This window comes from Scyliorhinus canicula, chromosome 5, assembly GCF_902713615.1.
Source record: "Scyliorhinus canicula chromosome 5, sScyCan1.1, whole genome shotgun sequence".
In the NCBI taxonomy this organism is placed as follows: domain Eukaryota; kingdom Metazoa; phylum Chordata; class Chondrichthyes; order Carcharhiniformes; family Scyliorhinidae; genus Scyliorhinus; species Scyliorhinus canicula.
This window is the reverse complement of record NC_052150.1, coordinates 153,560,811-153,578,706: the sequence shown is the minus strand read 5'-3', so window position 1 is coordinate 153,578,706 and position 17,896 is coordinate 153,560,811.

Sequence of the window (17,896 nt, the reverse complement as noted above, 5' to 3'; positions counted from 1 at the left end):
CAACATGTCCATTTTCCCTGCATTCCTTGCAATCTTCTATTTTGTGTTGGGCAGTGGTCACCCCAGGTGGCTACAGAGGAATAAACAAACCATAAACAAACCAAAAGCAAGTCAAAATTGAGAGCTTGAGCAGCTTGCGGCTGTTTAGTTTGCTATCTCCCTTCCTCTTCACTCTTCTCCTCATGATCGTGTTTCTCAGCTACTCACTTGTTAGCTGGTTGTTGCTCTCTCAAGACAGCAAACATGTGCAGCATGCAGTAAACCACCATAAATCTTGATAGTCGCTCAGCCGAGTATTGCAGGGCACCTCAAGAATGATCCCAGTAGCCGAATGGTTGTTTCAACAGGTCAATCATCTATTTTAACATATTTCTATTGCAACATGGTTGTCATTGCATGAATGCTGCACACGTGTGCTTGAGTCAAGTGTCACGTTGTCATTTGATCTCAACCTGCCATAATATCGACCAAATCTCCCCTCAATATCCTTTGCTTCAAGGAGAGCAACCTCAGATTCTGCAACCTAACCTTGCAGCTTAAATCCCTCATCCCTTGAACCATTCTGGTAAATCTCCTTTGCATCCTACCAAGGACTCGCCCATCCTTCCGAAAGCATGCTGATCAGGATTGGATTCAATACTCTGGCTGTGGTCTAAACGTAGCTTTATACAAAATAGGGGCAGGTTTTGCACATTGGGATAAATCGCTGGCTTTTAAAGCAGACCAAGGCAGGACAACAGCACAGTTCAATTCCCGTACCAGCCTCCCCGAACAGGTGCCGGAATGTGGCGACTAGGGGCTTTTCACACTAACTTCATTGAAGCCTACTTGTGACAATAAGTGATTTTCATTTCATTTTTTCATTTCATGTTCAGCGTAATCTTGCTTTTGTACTCCCTACCTTTAATCTTTAATAATGAAGTCCAAAATCCCACTGTATTGCTAACTACTCTCCCAATAACTGCTGCCTTCAAAAATCTATACACATAAGCTCCCTGGTCCCTCTACTCCTGTGCACCATTTACAACTGTCAAACACGGTTAAACTCCATCTGCCCCTTGTTTGCTCATTCTGGTAAGCTGTTGCAGTTGATTAGTATCATCTTCACTGATAACCACATCTCCAAGTTTGGTATTACTGACAAATGTATTCCATTAGCCAAATCTTTTCTATATATATATCAAAGAAAAGCAGTGGAGCACTGAACCTTGAGGAGACGATGGTCAACTCTCCTCCGGTCTGAAAAACAGCCATTTACCATGACGCGCTGTTGGCTTTTTTTTTAATCCACCGAACTTTCTATTCCATAAGCTCCAATTTACTGATTCCAATTTTTAGTTTCCCTTTTATGTACTGTTTTCAAACAGTTCTTTGGATTATTAATACGGACCTCTGGGTGGCGGGTTTAATAACATAGCCACCATAGTGCCTTACTCAACGTGCGTGCAAGCTTGAGTGCCTACAGATTTAACGCATCTGGATCCACTTTAGCATTGACCATATTATGCCAAAAGAAATATTAAGGTGCCAAATGACCATGTCACAAATCTTTTTTGGCTTTATTAACTAAATAATAGAGACTGAAATGTTATCACTAAATGGGCTGGGAATATTTATATAATTAAGCATTAATCCACATTGAGCAGAAATGTATTCTTTTCTGTCGTATTTTAGGAAAAGAAATTGAGAAAAGTTATTGCTCAACAAGAAGTGATCTCTTACTAAACAAATTAATTGGATTCATTTGTTCTACAAATAAGATTATTTCCCTGTGATTCCATGGGTCTGCTCATGTAACCTCATACCTTTCAAGGAGTGTTTCAGATTTGGGTGGAATTACCTCTTCAGGAGCAACTTTGATGTCTTTAATGATCTTGTTGCTTTGTAAATCATAGAATCATAGAATTCAGAGTGCAGAAGGAGGCCATTCGGCCCATCGAGTCTGCACCGGCCCTTGGAAAGAGCACCCTATCTAAGCCCACACCTCCACCCAATCCCAGTAACCCCACCCACTATGGGCAATTTAGCATGGTCAATCCACCTAACCTGCACATCTTTGGACTGTGGGTGGGAACCGGAGCACCCGGAGGAAACCCACGCAGACACGGGGAGAACTTGCAGACTCCACACAGACAGTGACCCAAGCCGGGAATTGACCCTGGGACCCCAGCGCTGTGAAGCTACTGTACTAACCACAGAGCTACCGTGCCGCCCTAAAGAATCAGTTTGTATCGGTTTGCACACAACACTAGCAGCTCAGGTTCTGGGGCTGGAAAATTGATTTTTTCTGCCCTGTTCTGCAAAGAAAAATCAGGCCTGAAAAGAAAAAGTGCAACAACAGGAATTTTCTTATTTATCTGCCAGGTACGATGAAGGGTTAAAAGGTTTATTTATGATATATTGCAGTAATTTTTAATTTAGACATGCAAATTTTTTAATTTACACTGACTGCGTTGCTTTAATGGTTTTGATTAATATCAGGGCATCGTGTAAATGAAAGAGATTTATACTGTGATTCATCTACAAAATAATCCAATCATTACAACATAATGACAAACCTATGAAAAACGATATAGATATTGCTTTACTTCCCGATGTTCTAAAAGTTGTATCGATGCCTGATGTTTATGGTGGGTCGAAGATTTTGGCCGGGATTACTGGGTTCATTGCAGTAGGTCATTCAAACTCTGCCGTTCACTTTGGTGGGAGCGGAAGACCCCACCAGTAGGAAGGGGCCAGAAAATCGCAGGTTGCGGGTTGATAACTGAACATACTCTGCTGAAACTTGTGTGTATAAACATGCAAATACACAATGATCTGCTCCATGGCAGGAGCAGCACCCGACATACCTAGAAATAAGGTGACAAATTGGTGAAACAACAGCACAGGACTAAAGTAAGTAAAGTCGCGATAGTCCCAGATGACGATAGGCTGTTTTCTCCTTTGAGGGGAAGAGCTGACTGGTGGTGATTTAACCTGATGATCACCACACCTCAGGCCAGGGGCAAGGTTGAATGAACAATGTCAGCTAGTACAGGAATTGAACCTGCGCTGTTGGCCTCGCTTTGCATCAGGAACCAGCTTTCCAAACAACTGAGCTAAACTGGCTGTTGGGCCTGGTTCATGAAGTATTGCATCATAGGCTGAAGCATTTGGAACAGTCTTCAGTCGGACGTCTGAGCGATTAATCCACCTTGGCCTCTCCCAGAGGTCCCCAGCAACACAGATGTTAATCTTCAGCCAATTTAGTTCACTCCAAGTGATATCTAGAAATGGCTGAATGCACTGGACATTGCAAAGGCTAAGGCCCTGATGTTTATTAATGCTTGCACAATGTTTAGCACCATTCGGAATTCCTCAGACACTGAAGCAGACTATGCAGGGGTTTCCTCCGGGTGCTCCGGTTTCCTCCCACAGTCCAAAATGTGCAGGGTAGGTGGATTGACCATGCTAAATTGCACCTTAATGTCCAGGGTTGTGCGGGTTAAGTGGGTTTACAGGGATAGGGCAGCAGCCTGGTTAGGGTGCCCTTTCAGAGGGTCGGTGCAGACCAGGTGGGCCGAATGTCCTCCTTCTGCACATTAGGGATTCTATGATTCTATTTCTAAATGCAGCAAAACCTGAACAATATTCAGGCTTGGGCTGACAAGTGGCAAGTAACATTTGCGTCAGACAAGTTCCAAAAATGAGTATTATTGTGTTACCTGCGTAGTCGATAACATGTGTTACTCAATCCTTGGTTGATGGTGAGGTCCTCTGAATCTTGTTGAAGAAGACTCAAACTCGTCCAGTAACAACAAAGATTTATTGAGTAACTATAACTATAAATGCATGAGTTCTTTACCTTAACATGGAAATTATGAATTGGTTGACAAGCTTTAACAATAATAACTAAACGTAACTCCACTAACTATCTATATGATTCTGATGTTACCCTGTTCACAGTACACCCACAAGAGAGAGAGCGAGAGACCCCGTGTGGCTGCTTTTTATACCCCTGTTGTCCAGCCCTCTAGTGATCATGTGGTACTGCTATTTACCCATTAACCCCTTGTGTACATGCACCTACAGAGATCACTACAAGTATCTCAACCAGGAGAGAATCTCACCATGACTCTTTGACACTCAATAGCATTACCATCACTGAATCCCCACCATCAATATTCTAGGGTTATCATTCTCCAGAAAATTAAATGGACTAGCCATTTATTATTGTGGCTGTGGGTGCAGGGCAGAGTGTAGAAATCCTGCAGCACAAAACTCACTTCCTGTCCACCATCTACAAGGCACAAGTCAGGAGTGTGTTGGAATACTCTTCACTTGCCTGGATGAGTGCAGTTCCAACAACACTCAAGAAGCTCATCACCAACCAAGACAAAGCAACCTGCTTGAATGACACCCAACCCACAATCATTCACTCCCTCCACCACCGACGCTTAGTGGCAGCAGTGTGTGCCATCTGCAAGAAGCACTGCAGGAACTCACCAAGGTTGTTAAAACAGCGCGTTCCAAACGCACCACCACTATCATCTTGAAGGACAAGGAAAACAGATGGGAACACCACCACCTGGAAGTTTCTCTTCAAGTTACTCACTTCCTGACTTGGAAATATATCGCAGTTCCTTCACTGTTGCTGGGTCAAAATCATGAACTCTCTCCCTAACAGCACTGTAGGGGAACCTATATTACATGGATTGCAGCAATTCAAGAAGGCAGCTCACTCCCAGCTTCTCAAGGGCAATTTGGGGTGCGCATTAGATGCTGGCCTAGCCAGCGAAAACCACATCCCCTGAATGAAGAAAACAAAACTCAGAGTGCTACGCTATTGCTTCAAAGTATACTTGGGTAAGTTTGGGTCTATTCCATTACCTCCTTGTCCACATGTATAAAGCCAAGCAACATATTTAGTAATGTCACAATATTCACACTCCAAATAGTGATGAATGAGACCATTCACCCCATTTTCAACTGATACAGAAATAAAACCCTTACACCTTTTAACACCAGTTCATCATTTGTTGGATGAATTTAATATTTTCGCCACAATTACACTGCTGCATTGTGGTCTTATGATATAATTAAGCACAAAAACCGCCATGTTCATATCCTTTGAATATCTGTCACAGTAACCATACATCCTGCCAGTCAAATAATTCAATCAGATCACAACAGAACGTCTTGCATGCATGAAATATGATTAACTGTCCCAATAGTTCCAATACCATGGTTATCAGTACAGCCGGATATTTTATAGGTGACAATATGAGCTCCTTTAATGCAGTAATTAGTAGACAGATTGTTCAAAGTGGAACTGACCCATACAGATGAGGCAGATCAAAGATTCGATCTGTCTGTGCTAAATTGGCAGATCTTATCTGGGGCAGTGGTTTTGTTCGAGGTGGGAGGGTGTTAAGAGCTAAAATGGGGGAATTAACTTAACTAGGGTTGCTGTTTCACTGGCCACTGATGGTAAGCACAAATTTAAGGTGGACAGCCTTGGATTAGCTGTGTTGCCTTCCATAGCAAAATGAACTTCCATAGATCACTCTCAGACTCATACTGTGAAAAAAAGCCTTTTGGCGAGGCACTTGGGGAGATTTACTGACTTAATTTTATTTATTCATGTGATAGGAACAATTAAGGCCAGTGTTTGTTGCCAATCCATAATTGTTCTTGAGAAGGTGGTGGTGAGCTGCCTTCTTGAATTGCTGCAGTCTATGTGATGTAGATACACACACAGAACTACAGGAAGAGAGCTCCAAGATATTGAAGCATCAGTGAAAGAATGGTGATACAGTTGCAAGTCAGGATGGTATGTGGCTTGAAGGGGTATTTGCAGGTGGTGTTTCCTGAAGCATTAATGAGAAGTTCTAAATGGTACTGAACAAGGTGCTGTCGAAGTAGGCTTGGTGAGTTGCTGCAGTGCATCTTGTAGATAGTACAACCGGCTGCCACTGTCTGCTGGTGGTGGAGGGAATGTGTTGGATGTATCACAGAATCATAGCATTGTTACGGTGAAGAAGAAGGCCATTCGGCCTATCATACCTCCGCCATTTCTCCAAATGAACATTATGGTTTAGTGCCATTCTCCTGCCTTTTCCCCGTACCTCTGACCATTGTTTCTGTTCAAGTAATTATCGAACGCTCTCTTGAATGCCTCAATAGAACCTGCCTCCACCACACTTTCAGGCAGTGCATTCCAGACCCAAAGCACTTAATGTGTGAAAAAGGTTTTTCTCACATCACATTTGCTTATTTTGCAAATCACCTTGGGCGGAATTCTCCGATGCCCCCGCCAAGTCAGAAATTTTGCGCCGCGCGAATCGCTCCACACCGCCCCGACGCCGGGACGCAATTCTCTGCAGTGCGGAGAATCGCCGCCATCGGCGCCGGCGTGGTCAGCACGGCGCCAGTCTGGGTATGCGCCGACTCTCCGGCCCGGGCCGACATGGGCCGCCACGCCGATTCTCCGGCCCGGATGCACCAAGCAGCCGTCAACAAAAAGCTGAGTCCCGCCGGCACCGTTCTAACATCCTCTGAGCTGGTGGGACCTTGGCGTTGAAGGGTACGGGGGAGGGCCTGAGGTGGGGGAGGGGGGTCCGACCCCGGGGGCGGGGGGGGGCGGGGGGGGGCTCCGTAGTGGTCTGGCCGGAGATCGGGGCCCACCAATCGGCAGGCCGGCCACTCTGTCCCCCAGCCTCCTTTCCTTCGCGCCTGCTCCTGTAGCCCTGCGCCATTTGGCATCGGGGCCGCTGCGGGGAAGAAGACCGCTGCGCATGCACTAGTTGCCGCTGGTCCAACTGCACATGCGCAGACCCACGGTGCCGGGTTCGGGCTGGGATTGGCAGCTGGAGCAGCATAGGCCGCTCCAGCACCGTCCTAGCCCCCTGTGGGCCGCAGAATGGGGTCCCGGAAGGGCGCCAACGCCGGAGTAAAACACTCACGTTTTTACTCCAGCGCCAGCACTTAGCCGCACGTTGGGAGAATCCTGCCCCTTAAGTCTGTGCATTTTCATTCTTGATCCTTTTATGAGGGGAACCATTTCTCCCTATCTACTCTGTTCAGGTCCCTCATAATTTTGAACATATCTATCAAGTCTCATCTCAGCCTTCTTTACTCCAAGGAGAACAGCTCCAACCTCCCCAATCCATCCTCAAAACTGACATTTCTCATCCCTGGAGACATCTTGGGTGGCATTCTCCCCTACCCGGCGAGGTGGGCCGCACCGGCGTCGAAGAGTGGCGTGAACCACTCCGGTGTTGGGCCGCCCAGAAGGTGCGGAACCCTCCGCACCTTCAGGGGCTAGGCCAGCGCCGGCAGGGTTGGCACTGCGTCAACCTGCTCCAAAGGGCCTCCGCCTGCCGGAGCGAGTTTGTGCATGCGCGGGAGCGCAAGCGTGTGCTGGCGTCATCCCAGCGCATGCGCAGGGGGTTCTTCTCCGCGCCGGCCAAGGCGGAGGTTGACAGCAGCCGGCGCAGAGGGAAAGAGTGCCCCCACGGCACAGGCCCACCCGCAGATCAGTGGGCCCCAATCGCGGGCCAGGCCACCATGGGGGAAACTCCCGGGGCCACAACCACCCGTGCCCCCCTGGGGACTCTGCAGGCCGCCCGTAGAGCCAGGTCCCACCGGTACGGACCTGGTTTGATTTACGCCAGCAGGACCGTCCAAAAACGGGCGGTCGCTAGGCCCATAGCGGGGTGGAGAATCGCCAGGGTGTCCGCTGCTGGCGGCCGCCGACCGGTGCAGTGCGATTCCTGCCCCCGCCAAAACCCTGGCACCGGAGAACTCGGCAGCCGACATTGGGGCAAAGGGGCAGGATTCATGCCACCACCCCCGGCGATTCTCGAACCGGCGGAGGGTCGGAGAATTCCACCCCTTAAACGTTGAATCAAGCAAGCTGTTTTGATGGTGTTGAGTTTGCTTAGTGTTTTTTGGAGCCACACTCATCCAGGCAAGTGGAGCATTTTCCATCACGCTCCTGAACTGTGTCTTGTAGATGGAGGATGGCCTTTGGGGAGTGCTGATGAACAGGGGGTGAGCTACTCACTGCAGAATTCCCAGTTTCTGACCTGCTCTTATAGCCACTATATTTATATGGCTAGTCCAGTTAAGTTTCTGGTTAGTGGTATCCTCCAGGATGTTGATGGTATGGGGCTCAGTAATGCTAATGCCATTGAACATCAAGAGGAGATGGTTCAAATCTCTAATGTTAGAATTTGTCATTGTCTGGCACTTATGTGTTGCGAATGTTACTTGAGTCTTATTATCTTAAGCCGGTATGTTGTCCAGGTCTTGCTGCATTCAGGCAAGGACTGCATCATTAACGAGGAGTTCCAAAGGATATTGAACAAGGTGCAAGCATAAGAAAACACTGGTTTGGAATCTCCGATGTCGGGATACTCCGTTGCGCCGACAGCCCGGGTATTTTCCCGACGCCGTGGGGTTGCCCACAGTGGGAACCTCCATTGGCCGGCTGGCGAGATGGAGAATCCCGGGGGCATGCCGCATCCGGGATGGAGAATCCCGTCCCCTTACTTCTGACCTTATATTGGAGTCAAGGTCATCAATGAAGCAAATGAAGATGTTGGGCCTCGGACACCACCCTGAGAAATTCCTGCAGCAATACCCTGAGTTGAGATTATTGACCTCCAACAACCAAAGCCATGTTCCTTTGTGCTAGGTATGACTCCAATCAGTGGAGAGTGTTCCCCAATTCCCATTGACTTCAATTATACCTGATGCCATAATTGGTCAAATGCATGCACAAAGGCTGTAATGAGGCTGGGGTTGGGTGGAATGAGTATTGGTGAGCAGGTTATTGTTGAGTAGGTGCTGCTTGATAGCAATGACAACTTCTATCTCTTTGCTGATGATCGAGAGTAACCTGCTAAACTTTGGTTTCACACTCAACTTGTTTGGTCACGTTATGAGCATACCTTCCTTGGCCATCAGGTCCTGAGGTGAGACTCGAACCCTGAAATTCTGATTCAGAGGTAGGGATGCTACTCACTGCACCATAAGACCTCTAGGATCATCATGCCTCTTCCATGACTATAACATGCCTCTTCCACTGTTCAGCATGCATGCAGTCTTGTGTTGTAGCTTCACCAGGTTGAAACCTCATTTTGTTGAGGTATGCCTGCTGCTCCTCCAGGCCATGCCTCCTGCACTCTTCATTGAGCCAAGGTGATGCCCCTGGCTTGATGGTCACAGTAGAGTGGGGATATGTCAGGCGATTAGGTTACAGGTTGTGCTGGAATACAATTTTACTGTTGCTGATGGTCCACAGTGCCTGTTATATGCACAGTTTTGAGCAATTATATCTGTTCTGAATCAATGCAATTAGCATCGTGATGGAGCATGTCTTCAGTGTGAGGATAGGAATTTTTTTCCACAAGGATTGTGCAATTGTCTCTTCTACCAATATTATCCTGGACAATGCATCTTCGATAGTTAAATTGGTGAGGGCTTGGTCAAATAGGTTTTTCCTTGCTCGTTCTGTTACCATCTGCCACAGTCGTAGTCTGGCAGTTATGTCCTTCAGGACTCAACTGTCTTGTCAGTAATGGAGTTGCTGAGTCACTCTTAGTGATTGGCATGAAGTACCCACCCAGAGTACATTCTGTGGCCTTGTGTTTGTTCTATGTGGTATTCATTATGAAGAAGCACTGCTTCATCAGCTGAGGGAGGGAATTAGATGGTAATCAGCAGCAGGTCTTCTTGCCCATGTTTTGACTAATGCCATGAGACTTCTTGGGGTCCACAGTCAACATTGAGGACTGCCAGTATAACTCCCTCCCTACCATACCGCTGTGCCAACACCTTGGGTAGTTTGCCCTGTCGGTGGGACAAGAATGATGATGGAAGTGTCTGGGATATTATAGGGTATGATCTGGTGAGTATTGTGGTGTATTACAATGCTAGTCCCACTTCAGAGGTATTCTGTAATAGGTGTACCTCCCAATTAACTCCCCTCAACTTCAGCGAGAGGGAGTTCAGACTCAAGGACACACATCTTGGTCCACTGAGCCTAAACAACTACCACCTGAAGGAAAAGAATCAGTCAAGATTATTGTAATATCCTGCAGGGGACCTAAGGGGTGGTAGTCTTCCTCATGCTCTTTACGGAGTACAAGCTCCCCTGCTAGGGTTGAGGTGTCTCAATTACCCAATGTATATAAGGTCCACCGACCAAGTAGTGGGTAGTGTATATATTGTTTGTATAAATAAAACTTTGTTTTTATTTTACTCGGTGTGGACTCCCCATGTTCTTATTAAAATTGTCACCTTTATTCTGATAGCCTTATTTTTAATTAGATTTTAGCCTGATTGTAATTTTTCTGGGTATTATATGGGTCTGGGTGAAACTCTTCAGTAAACATTCCCTCACCAACAACAAATAAGCGTCAGGTTCCTTGAGTTATTGATACAGAATGAAAGTGAGACAATTAAAATTTTAAAATACAAAGGGCGAAATTCTCCGACCCCCACGACGGGTCGGAGAATAGCGGGAGGGCCTTCCCGACATTTTTCCCGCCCTCCCGCTATTCTCCCCCACCCCCCGCCCAACTCCCGACCCGAATCGCTGCCGCCGTTTTTTTACGGCCGGCAGCGATTCACAGCTGTTCGATGGGCCGAAGTCCCAGCCCTTTCCGCCGTTTTTACGAACGGCAAACACACCTGGTCTGGCTGTTCGTAAAAACGGCGTCACAAACTCGCTTTTCATAACCATGGCACCGATTGGCACGGCAGTACCACGGCCGTGCCAAGGGTGCCATGGGCCCGCGATCGGTGGGCACCGATCGCGGGCAGCGGGCCCGATGCCCGCGCACTCTTTCTCCATCCGCCGCCCCGCAGTATCCGTTCGCGGGGCGGCTGAGGGGCAACCCGGCCCACGCATGCGCGGGTTTCGCGCAAATACGCGATGACGTAATCCGCGCATGCGCGGGCTGGAGTCTTCCAATCCGCGCATGCGCGGCTGACGTCATATGACGCGTCAGCCAGCGCTAACTCCGGCAAGCGGGCTTAACGATATTCGTTAAGCCCGTCATGCCGGAGCCTACGGCGTCGGGCTGCTAGCCCCGACCGGGGACCAGAATCGGTTCCCGGTCAGGAAGGGGCGCGCTGGCGTCAAACCCGCCCGGGTTTGACGCCAGCTTTACGATTTCTCCCGTTTTGGGAGAATCGCGCCCAAAGTGTTTATCAAAATAAGCAAACATGCAATTCATTGTTTATTTGAAAAGCATAACTCGCAAACACATGTGAAAAGAGAAAAGATGGCTAGTTTTTACTTTTATTAGGGAACGCAAAATTGAAAGTTAACGTGTTACAGATGGGATTTCCCATGCAACCCATTGCAGAGGGGGCCTGCCATTTGCCGGCGGTGGAATCTTCTAGTCCTGCTGCCATCAACACCGGGAAACCCGCAGTGTGGGGTATGTCGTCGATGGGACTGTAAGTTCCCTCTGGTGTGAACGGCAGGAATATTTCGGCCATAGTATTTTGAAAAGAAATAAAGGATATCCATGAAATAGTAAAGTTAGGCTACCATAATCCCCATGTGTGTATGAGACTTGTTTGGTTCAAGACTAATCTAAAATAATCAAATCTTATTCCAATTATATTCAGATATTTATAGTATCTTTAATGGTTAGGTGGAAGATGTTTATTCGATTCACAATAGACCACCCCTGATTGATTTCCTGTATTTGGTGAAAGGACCAACTATCATAATGAAGACATCCGTACAATTTCTATCAAAAGTTGTTTTGTATTCTTCTTGAAACAAACTTAGCTAACTGTCTTTTTGTTCAATTTTGCTCAGTCAAATTACACTTTCCAGCCAGATAATAAAACACGTGGCCTAATATTTTTCCAACCGATTGTGTTTTAATTATCCGAGCTTGCATTGTATGTTTTATAGTATTGTGAGGAAGAGAACCATAGACTGCTGTATTTTAGGCGTGTGTCTTTTCCTATCAGTGAATTCACATTGTTGTGAAGGATTCAACTGTATTGTGTTTCCAGATAGTTCTAACTCTTGTTAAAAATGTGTTTCTTTGTGCAGAAGGTAAACTTATATCCTGATGTATATTATTACCAGACCAATAGTCATTTGGTAGTACAGAACAATTCTCCGGCCTCGTGTTCTCGCTCGAGCCAGACAAGGCCGGTGAATAGTGGGAAAGGAAGAAAACGAGAACTGCGCCAGGAGCCAAACAGTTTGCGATACAACCTGCCCGCTCCAGTAGGTGCAATCGGGATCTTGCCATAACATGGATGTGAGTGAGCACTCAGCAGACAGGCAGGGGTCAGACTATGACATAGATTGAGGAGCACCAGAGCCCTGCTCTCTGCGGGTTATCATCAGCTCCTTGCCCTTGAGAGTGCCGACACAGCCCCAGCACTCCGGAATGATGTGACACCTACCCTGGGAGGCTGGGAAATGTGGGTGGTGTGTGGCTAAGAATGAACCAGGCGACATCCTTGGTGAATCGGACCAGTGTGAGGGCCTCCCTGACCCTCCAGGCTTGCCGGGCCCTCACTGCTGACGCCTGTCCTGCAGCCTCCGACTGGGCCTCAGGTTCCTCCCCAGCCATGTCTTCCAGCCCCTGCTGAACCCGAGCCTCCTCATCATCCTCATCCCTGTCCTCTTCCTCCTCCATGATGGCCACATGTTCTTCGTCACCAACCTCCAGCTCGTCTGCATCTGGTCATCGCACACGAGCTGTATGTTCAGAGTATGGAATCTGTTTCTGTTAACATAGGGCACCCCCAAATGGCCAGGTGAGTGCAGGGCGACATGCATGGCATCTATGACTCTCTGGACAAGGCCATCCCGGTGGTGGTGGATAAGCCTGCTGCCCGGGCATTCTGTTGGGCCTGGTCCATGTCAAAAATGATGTAGTCTTCCGGCCGGGCACCTTGGGCATTGGTGACCTGCCGGATGCACCTGTCAACTGTGGCCTGCGAGATGTCACACGGATCCCTGCTCGATTCCTGTAATGATTCCGATTTGTAAAGGTTCAGGGCTGCAGTGACATTAAGGCCACCGGGAGTGGGTGTCCTCCTCCTTCACGTGGTGCCAAGTCTGCGAGGATATGGTACAGGTGCTACAGCGTCTCCTTGTTGAGGCTGAGTCTCCTGCGGTACGTGCTGTCCGTCATCTGTTCGAATGACCAGCGGCGCCTGAACATCCTAGGCCGTCATGGGCATTTCCCTCTTGGTCCTTCGCTGGCCTGATGGGTGGCCGGGTCCTCAGGGTGTGGGGCGGTGTCTGGCACATGTGCCACTGCCTCGAGCATCTGCAGACGCTACTGCTGCCGCCTTCTCTTACATCTGGCCATATTGCATAGCACCAGCACCACTAGTGCAACGTCTGCATTCGACATTCCTGCCATAGCATTCAATATCTGTAAGGCATTGGGAGAGGGTGTTAGACTGACAAACAGCAATGACTCCCACCCTGGGACCCTCCCTTCCCCCACTGATTTCCCCATCCCGCTGCCCGGAATGCCCTGCCCATGTACTCCAGTCCGCACCAGGCCCCCCTCACCACGCCCCAGACCCTATAAACCGGACACCTGCTCACAACACCACCCGGACGGGGTGCTGGCCCCCTCCTGTGTCATTCACCCACCCTCTGGCCGTGGACATTTCACTGGAGCTGTACCCAATCCCCTGGGTGTTCGAATGTTGGCTGCTGCATTTGTGGTGTTGCCTCCCGCAGTGTTCAGGTATACTGTCCAGGCATCGCCGCCTTATTGGGATGCTAGGCAATGACTCTTGCATGCTTCATGACCTGCCCACCCACGGGAATACACTTGGGTTGTGTGAAGTGCTCATGTAACGACAATTGCCAATTCTCTATTGGCAATGTCATGAGAGAGTACCTTTAAGAAATGGGTGTTTTTAAATGGGTGCATATATAAATATCTGTAGTGAGAGTACCTTTATGAAATGCGTGTTTATTACTGCAATGATGTCAGAGAGTGAATGGAGCTGGGCTGTCTGTCAGCTTTTTACTTTCATATATATATGGGTGTGTTTTAGTTTCATTTTCAGCGTTGGAGCTGGAGCCAGACAAAGCAGGTGTACTGCTGATCTCTCTGCCATTAAAAGACTATCTCTTGATCATTTGGTGAATTCAGAATTATAAATGTTCTCAGTAGTGGATGTAAACCTAATGTGCTTCTGTTAAAAGGTGTTTCTTTTGTCTTCTGGATGCTGTTTGGGAAGTTATTAAGGATTACTTAGTGTTGTATTCTTTGGGGGTTGTATTTGAATTGATGGTTGCTAAGATGTCCACTGTATGTTTTAAAAAGGTTAACTTGAGTTCATAGAATAAACATTATTTTGCTTTAAAAAATACTTTTCCATTTCTGCTGTACCACCCCTGCAGAGTGGGCCATGTGCTCTCCATACCACAATCTATTAAAAGTTGTGGGTCAGTTGAACTCCATGATACATTTTGGGGTTTTCTAAACCCTGGCCCATAACAGCAATAACCTTCAGCTGCACAGCCAGAGGCCTTAGGAGCAGGTGGGGGTTATGGGTTGTCTGCGGGCAGATGGGCAGGGGCAAGGGTTGCCCCCGGAAAGAGTACACATGATCCAAGGATTGGCATGGAGGTGCAGCCAGCAGTTGCCCCCCCCGCATCGCCACCCCCACCCTCCCATGGTGGCCCATCCATCCGGAGTGGCCTCCCCACCCCCAGCCGAGGATCCCCCATCCCCCACCAAACACAAGAGCAGAAAGCCCAGCACCCACAGGCTCTTTGCCTCTGAGCAAAGATGGCTACTCCCCTCCTCGGCTCCCCACAGAAGCCCTTCAGTCAGGTTCACAGTTTTAAAAAGGAGTACTAATCAGTGCCAGAATGAGCACTTGCTCAGGAGGCCAGTAAATGATAGGAGGCCATTGGATGACAGGTGGCTCTCATTAATTATATGGAAATGGGCTTAACTGGTGATAATCGGTTTCTCGCCACGCTACAGCGAGATTCCGAATTCGCCTACTGGAATGGGCCGGTTGTATCGCAAACTGTTTGGTGCCTGGTGTCGTTCCCATTTTTGGCCTCTCTCGCTATTCACCAGCCTCGTTATGCTTGAGCGCGAGTGTAACGAGGCCGGAGGATCGCGCCCTACCTCCTTTATTCTTTCACAGTATGACTGAGTCAGGCTATTGCTTGACTAATCTGTGGGACAGCTCTTCCAACTTTGACATAAGTCTCTAGATGTGAATAAGGAAGATTTTGCAAGGTCAGCTGGGCAGGGTCTGCCTTTTTTTGATGACTGGTTTAATACTTGCTGCTCCTTTTGGTTTTCTCCTTATTCAATGTTTCTGTCATGGTGTGATGCAACAAAGTTGCTTGCTAGACATTTGATATGGCAGTTACTCGGGGATACTTACATGTAGGCTCGGCAATGGTGACAGGTTTCGTCCCCTGAAGGGAAATAGTGAACCAGATAAAGTTGTAACCTTTCCAGTAGCTTCATGATCACCATTGATCTTGAGGAATATTTAAAGGGGACACTTCAAAACAGTGAAAATCTATGATGGAAGCAGAAAATGCTGGAAACATGCAGCAGGTTCATCCACATGTACAAGGAGAAAAGACATGTCAGATTTGCGCCTTAAATTACTGATTGTGGAATGTACTCAAAAATGCGTCAGGAGAAGAAAATTAGGAGGAAACATTTTTACTATGGTATCAAAACATTTTTAGAATTTCATTTGAGTTAAACCTTGCACAGCACAGTAAATGTAATAGTTTTTTCTTATGTATTATTGATAATGTCCCTGCTTATTTTTGTCCTGCACATCTCACTTTGGTTAACGCCTCTGTTTAATCAGTTTCAGTTCTAACAGTTGTGGAACATTCAATGAAACCAAGGGCCTGGTGTTGGTACAATTTATTTTGAGTAAAGCAGTCTGTGGCTTTCCAATTGTTGGACAGGCTATTTCCATGGCCATATTGGCACTGGATAATCCTTATATGGCTACCGGACAACTGTAGTATTAACAAGAGTAAGCTAGGTACAGAATAAGTTTGACTAGGCATCAGTTAAACAACATTCATTCAAGACTTACCGTCATTCAGTACAATGATGATTAAATAAATTTTGCAAATCTGTCAACATAGTGAATTCACCAATTTAATTGACTCAACTGTCAAAATATGGAAAGTGCTCTCCAATTTGTTTTACTACTTCACTTAAAGGAGCATTGTTTCTTATCATAGTATCCAGGCATACAATTTATCTGTTCTGTAGAGAATTATATATAATATGATAAATACTTTCAAAGGCAAAATTAAGGTCCACCATTGCTTTGCTCAGTAATCACACACAAGGGTTGCAAACGGGAAATTTGCTCAGCTGGTATTTGTATACTTAAATTTATGGATAAACACCCAAAGGAATATATATTTGTGGGTGGCCAGGTTCACATACAGATTCTTTAGTTCAGGAAAACAATTAATCTACATATAGAACATTTAAAAAAAGCACTTTCAATTGCTCTCTCTATCTTGCTCCATTTCAAATGTCTGTCTCTTCTTTTTTTCTCCCTCTGCCTCATTGTGTCCCGCTCGCTGATGTCCTCCATCTTGCTCCATTGTATATTTTCCTTTCAATTGGAGGATTTGAAGCTCTTCCTTGCAGTGTGAAAGAAGAGAGTAGATAAAATGGAGTGATTCCATTTCCCATTCCATTCCTGATTTCTCCATTATAATCTCAGCAATTCTGGCAAAGGAAGAGGCTCCCACCAAACTTTGGTGGAAACTTTATTATTAAATGCAAATTTACTTAATGTACATGAAGCCCGGATGGAATTTCGACCGTTATGGGATGCTAGGAAAAGTGTCAGGAAGCCAGGAAAGCCCGCTAAGCTAAGCTTTGGCCTCCCCCATCCCCAAGTCATGAGACACTTGCAACACCCCTAACTGGACTTATTTTGCTGTTGGTAGCTTTCTTGGTGTCAGAGGGTGGCTTCCAGGTTGCACAATCTTCCAAGAGAGGCTGGACTGGCTCGGGTTGTTTTCTTTGGAGCAGAGATGGCTCAGAGGTGAATTGATTGAGGTGTATAAGATTATGAGGGGCATGGACAAGTTGGATAGAAAGCAGCTGTTCCCCTTAATTGAAGGGTCAATAACAAGGGGGCATCATTTTAAGGTGAATGGCAGGAGGTTTAGAGGGGATTTGATTCACCCAGACAGTGGTGGGAATTTGGAATGCACGGCCTTGGGGGGGGGGGGGGTAGTTGAGGCCGGAAACCTCACAATCTTTAAAAAGTACTTGGATGAACATTTGAAATGTCACAACATTCAAAGCTATGTGCCAAGTGCTGAGAAGTGGGATTAGTGTAGATTGAAATAGTTTTTTTGTCGGTGCAGGCTTGATGAACTGAAGGGTCTCTTCTGTACTGTCTGATTCTATAAATCTATGAATTCTCCCCACCAGTGGCCAGCTGTTACTTTCCACCAGAAAACAACTGACCACCTGAACTGGCAGCTGTCAAATGAGGTTGAGTAGTCAATATGTGCCAGGCCTCAAGAAAGTCTCCAAATGACATTGTTATCATCCACCAGCAGTTAAAGTAAGCCCGAATATCAGCATGTTTGTCTCCCTCTCTCCGCCTTTGTGTGTATGTGTGTGTGTGTGTGTGTGTGTCTTTTCATCCTACTCTGTCTGTCTCTGTGTGTCTCTTATTCTGCCTTTTCCTGTCTCTATGTTTCCCTTTCTCTTCACCATTTGCTGGATTTTCCAGTTGGCAGTTGGTGGACAAACCGTCTATGACTAAGTTAAATAGGTTAATATAGATAGTTATCTTTGGTACCCCATTTCTTGGTGGACGGAATTAACTTAATTTTCAGAGTTTCGGTTGAGGGAATTAAATG